This window comes from Equus quagga, chromosome 9 (assembly GCF_021613505.1).
Source record: "Equus quagga isolate Etosha38 chromosome 9, UCLA_HA_Equagga_1.0, whole genome shotgun sequence".
NCBI lineage: Eukaryota > Metazoa > Chordata > Mammalia > Perissodactyla > Equidae > Equus > Equus quagga.
The window spans coordinates 64,271,242-64,277,683 of record NC_060275.1 but is presented as its reverse complement, the minus strand read 5'-3'; the positions used below and the strand labels follow the sequence as shown (position 1 = coordinate 64,277,683).

At 36.6% G+C, this 6,442-nt stretch overlaps 1 pseudogene; it reads left to right on the top strand.

The window, feature by feature from the left end:
* The first annotated feature begins 255 nt into the window (after positions 1 to 255).
* On the top strand, positions 256 to 3,447 carry LOC124244575 (centrin-1-like; annotated as a pseudogene).
* Positions 3,448 to 6,442: the final 2,995 nt, after the last annotated feature.

Here is a 6,442-nt window from a genome sequence, read left to right as displayed (position 1 = left end):
GGGGTAAAAGCTTCCAACTCATGTTACAAGGCCAAAATTACCCCAACACCAAAACTAGACAAGTACACCAGAAAAAAGAACATCAGAGGCCAATATCCTGGATGAACAAAGATGCAAAAATCCTCAAAAAATATTAGCAAACCAAATTTAACAATGCATTAAACCATATGCCATGATAAATTCAGATTTCTTTCAGAAATGCAAGGATGGTCCAATATCCACAAATTAATGAACGGGATACACCACATTAACAAAATGAAGAATAAGAATCATGTGGTCATCTTAACAGATGTAGAAAAATCATTTGACAATGGGCAACATGCATTTACAGTAAAAACTCTGAGCAAAGTGGGTACAGAGGCAACATGTCTCAACATAATAAAGGTCATATATGACAAGGCTACAGCTAACATTATAGTCAACAGTGGAAAACTGAAAGTTTTTCTTCTAAGATCAGAAACAAGACAAAAATGGTGACTCTTACCACTTTTACTCAACATAAAACTAGAAGTCCTAGGCAGAGCAATTATAGAAGAAAAAGAAATAAAAAGCATCCAAATCGGAATAGGAAGAAGTAAAACTGTCAGTATTTGAAGTGGCATGATGTTATATATAGAAAACTCTATACACTCCACCAAAACTCTATAAAATTAGTAAATAAATTCAATAAAGTTGCAGGATATAAAATCACTATACAGAGGCCACCCCAGTGGCACAGTGGTTAAGTTCGCATGTTCAACATCAGGGACCCAGGGTTCGCCAGATTGGAGCTTGGGTGCAAATATATGCAATCCTTGTCAAGCCATGCTGTGGTAGGCATCCCACTTATAAAGTAGAGGAAGATGGGCACAGATATTAGCTCAGTGCCAGTCTTCCTCAGCAAAAAGAGGAGGATTGGCAGTAGACGTTAGCTTGGGGCTAATCTTCCTCAAATAAATAAATAAATATAAAATAAATATACAGAATTTGATTGCATTTCAATACACTGATAACAAACAATCAGAAAGACAAATTAAGAAAACAATCGCATTTACAGATCAACAAAAAGAATAAAATACTTAAGGATAAATTTTACCAAGGAGGTGAAAGACCTATACACTGAAAACTTAAAGGAAATGATGAAAAAAATTGAAGAAGACACAAACAAATAAAAATATATTCCATGCTCATTGATTGAAATAATTAATATTGTTAAAATGTCCATACTACCTAAAGCAATCTACAAATTCAAAGCAATACCTACCAAAATTTCAATGACATTTTTCACAGAAATAGAATAAATAATTCTAAAATTTCTATGGTACCACAAAAGACCCCTAATAGCCAAAGAAATCTTGAGAAAGAACAAAGGGTTAATATCCAAATTATATAAAGAACTCATACAACCCAGCAACAAAAAAGCAGACAACTCAAAGAGTGAGCAGAGGAACTAAATAAATATTTTTCAGTGAAGATATACTGATGGCCAAGAGGCATATGAAAAGATGTTTAACATCACTAACTATTAGGGAGATGCAAATTAAAACCACAGTGATACATCACCTCACGTCTGTTAGAATGAGTATTATCAAAAAGACAAGATTCACAATAGCCAAGACATGGAAGCAACCTAAATGCTCATTGACTGATGACTGGATAAAGAAGATTATCTATCTATCTATCTATCTATCTATTTAGATAGATAGATAGATATACACACAATGGAATACTACTCAGCCATAAATAATGACAAAATAGTCCCTTTCACAAGAACATGGATGGACCCTGAGGGTATTATGTTAAACAAAATAAGTCAGATAGAGAAAGACAAACACTGCATGACTTCACTCATACGCAGAAGGTAAATAAACACATGGACAAAGAGAACAGATTAGTAGTTACCAGGGGGAAGAGGGGAGAGGCATTAGCACAAAGGGTGAATGGGCGCACCTATAAGATGATTGACAAATAATAATGTACAACTGAAATTTCACAATGTTTTAAGCTATCATAACTTCAATTTAAAAAAAAGGCAAGCGAGGGCCTGGCCCCGTGGCCGAGTGGTTAAGTTCACGTGTTCTGCTGCAGGTGGCTCAGTGTTTCATCAGTTCGAATCCTGGGTGCAGACATGGCACTGCTCATCAGGCCACACTGAGGCAGTGTCCCACATGCCACAAGTAGAAGGACCCACAACTAAGAATATACAACTATGTACTGGGGGGCTTTGGGGAGAAAAAGGAAAAAAATAAAATCTTAAAAAAAAAAAAGGCAAGCAATAACAACTGTTGGAAAGGATGTGGAGAAAAGGGAACACTTATGCACTGTTGGTGGGAAGGTAAATTGGTACAGCCACTATGGAAAGAGTATGTAGACTTGTCAAAAAATTAAGAATGGGACTACCATATGATCTGGCTATTCCATTTATGTGTATTTATCCAAATAATGTGAAAACACTAACTCAAAAAGATATATGCACCCCTATGTTCATTGCAGTATTATTTACAATAGCCAAGACATAGAAACAACCTAAGTGTCCATGGATGGATGAAAGAAGATGTGGTCTATATATACAATGGAATGCTGCGGAGCTATAAAACAGGATGAAACCTTTTCCTTTGTGACTACATGAATGGATCTTGAGGGAGTTATGCTAAGTAAAATAAGTCAGACAAGGACAAATAGCATATGATTTCACTCATCTAGAATTTAAAAAAATCAAACTCATAGTTATAGAATATAGATTGGTGTTTCTATAGGGAAATGGGTTTGGGAGGTGGGTGAAATGGGCAAAGGGTGTCAATTGTATTGTGATCAATGGTAGCTAGACTTTTGGTGGAGACCACTTTGTAGTATACATAGACGTTGAATATTGTATGCCCTGAAACGTACATAATAGCCTATACCAATTTTATCCCAATTAGAAATAAATAAATCAATCACTTAGGAAATAAAACTTGGAGTCACAAAAAAAAAAAGAAGAAAAAGAAGCCAAACATGGCCTCTACCAACCAGAAAAGAATAGTGGTTTCTAACCTGAACCCACTGAAGATCAGAAACAAGAAGTTGATTAAGCATTTGACCTCTTCCATGCTGACGAAAGTGGGAGCATCGAGATGAAGGAGCCGAAGGTGGTCATGAGAGCACTGGGCTCTGTATTGAGGAAGGAGGAGATAAAGAATATGATGTCTAAGAGGACAAAGGAGGCACGGGGAAAATCAACTTCAATGACTTCTTGGCCATGATGATTCGGAAGACGGCCCAGAAAGACATCACAGAAGACATCCTGATAGCTTTCAGGCTCTTTAATGATGACGAAACCCAGAAGATCTTTTTCAAATATCTAAAGCACATGGAAAGCTAGGTAAGGGAAAACTCACTGATGAGGAGCGGCAGGAAATGAATGATGAAACCCATCGGGATGCAGCCAGTGAAGAGAACGAGGAAGAGTTTCTTTGGGTGTTCAAATAGACCAACCTATATTAAAGTTGATTTCTCCTGAAAGCATGTGTAGAGATGTTGGGGGATCTGCTGAGTTTCCTGCTTCTGTTTTGTGAAACCTTGGGTTAGAGGACAATGGTATCCCTCCTCTTATATCCCAACTTGTCTAGGCACTTCCATTTCCAAATCTCTGGCTCAATTATACAATTTTAAAACTGCTTGTAATGTGAGGCTCAGTGGAACACAATGTTGATTATCCTTAGTTGATCATGTAAGGAGAAAATGAGTATTGTCATATACAGCAGAACTGTGATTAATCTTGGCTTTGGTGACTGTAGCTAGAAGCCTGGAAGTATTTTTCCTCTTGGTCCCTCAGGAAACCAGGCTTGTCAGTTTCAGGCAGGACTCTTTCCACTTACCAGCATAGGAAACTTCAAATAGTCAAAGTGTTAACTTGTCAGTGTTAGTGGTTATTATAACTAACTTCATCACATTTGTCTCATTTTGGTAAAAATGATCACAGAAGAGAAATATACAAGGTCATACACTAAGAGAAAAGAAGCACAGAAATTACATAAATGTAGAGAAAATCCTAAAAGACTGTGAAAACTGACAACACATATATTATATCAATAATAATTAATGTGATTTGTTTATCCATAAAAATAATTTAATGGGAACTTCAGTTTCTAGTCAAACTTGCAAATAGCTTGGATGTCTTCACTTTTTCCTCACAAAAAGGAAAAAGCTAAACAAATGAAAATCAAACACTCTTCTTAGATCCCTCAGGGAATTGAGATCCCAGGAAAAACTGCTGCCTTGAAAACTGGAGTGGCAGAGGCTACAGAGACTCCCCACTTCCTGGGAGCAGATGCCCAGGATCAGCAGGCAGAAGCTGCAGCCACTACTGTTAGAAAATAAAACTAGAATTGAGGAATTTCTGGAAACTCTCATGGACTAACAAGAAAGAAAAGCTATGGTGTGGCCCACTCTTAGAGAAACCTCACACATTTATGATTGTTAATTCCAGAAGTCCCACCGTGAATCACTATGAGGACCAAAGACAAATTCCCATGTGATTCTGGAAGGGGGAGGAGAAATATAACAATTTGAAATATTCCCAGAGCCCACTGTCATCCTTAACAAAGGCCTGTCCTCTGTGGAAACTATTTACCACAGCCTAACCTACTTAGGTTTTACCACAGCCTTAGAAATCTGGGAAATGGAAACACCCAACAGTAATCCCTTCTAGCCTTCTTGTTTCATCTAAATGGTGGAGAAAGTTAGCAATTACTTGTGAAGGTCACAGTCCAGGGACACAGGCTGGGTAAAAGATGAAGCCATAATTATAGGACTGTAGAAGACATTCCTTTCCTTCATATGATACAACCACATAAATGGGTCTTTAGAATAACAGCAGAGTACAGCAGGAAGAAGCACATGTCATAGACCCTATCAAGGAGAAAGTTCTAAGAAACCAAAGACAACAGAGGACACAAAACAAGAACACTAGAGGACAGTATATTCTCTGAAACCATATGTACAGCAAACAATAAACATAGCCTACCTCATACCAGATAAACATAAGCCTCACACTAAAGTCTTGTTTACCCCGGTTCACTTTTCCTGATACATCATGTCCATATGTTATGGATTGAGTTGTGCTGTGTAAAAAGTTGTATGTTGAACTTCTAACCCCACACTATCTCAAAATGTGACCTGATCTGAAAATAGGCTTGTTGCATGTGTAATTACTTAAATTGTGATGAGGTCATACTGAAGTTGAGTGGGGCCTTAATCCAATATTAATGGTGTCATTATAAAAGGGAGAAATGTGGATACACACAAAAACACAGGGAAAACATCATGGGAAGAAAAAGGCCCACATCTAGGCTATGCTTCTACAGGCCAAGGAATGCCAAGAATTTCCCGTAAATCACCAGAAACTGGGAGAGACATGTGGAATGTATTTCTCCCCCACAGCCCTCAGAAGGAACCAACCCTACCCACACCTTTATCTCAGATGTCTAGCCTCCAGAACTTTGAGACAATTTTTGTTGTTTGAGCTACTCGTTACAGCAGCCATAGGAAACTAACAACCCAACTTTCAACGAAAATTGTGAGGCATGCTAAAAGTCTAACAACAGCCTGGAGGGAAAAGCAAGTATCATAACCAGACATAGATAAGCCAACATTTTGGAAATATCAGATATGGACCTTAAAATGACTATAAAATTATATTAAGGGCTCTAATGGAAAAAGAGTGGCCACATTCAAGAAAAGATGAGTAACAAGCCAAGATATGGAAAATCTAGTAAAGAATAATAATAAAAAAAGCTAAAAATCAAAACACTGTAGCAGAAATAAAGAATGCTTATGATGTTCTTATGAGTAGACTGGACACAGCTCAGGAAGGAATCTCTGAGCTTGAGGATATGTCAACAGAAACTTCCAAAACTTGAATGCAAAGAGAAAAAAGAAAGAAAAAGACAGAAGGGAGGACCCAAACACTACTGGATAATTACACAAATCATAAGATACATATAATGAGAATACCAGAAGTATAAAAGTAAAAGAAAGAAATGGAAGAAATATTTGAATTAATAATGTCTCAGAATTTTCCAACATTAATGCCTGACAGCAAACTATATATATATATATATATATATATATATATATATATATATATATAGGAAGCTCAGACGACATCCAGCAGTAAAAATACAAAAATAAAATGTACTTTAGGTACATTACCCTCAAATTTCTGAAACATCAAAGATAAAGAGTAAATCTGGAAAGCAAAGAGAGAAAAAATACCTTAAAGACAGAGGAGTGAGTAAAAAAATTACATCGGGTTTCTCTTCAGAAAATGTGCAAATAAACATAGAATTAAATATTTAAAGTGTTGGGGAAAAAACACCCACTTAGAATTCTGTATCCAGCAAAATTATCTTCAAAAGTGAAGGGAAATAAAGATTTTCTTTTACTAACAAAAATTGAGGGAACTTATTAACTGTAGACTTGC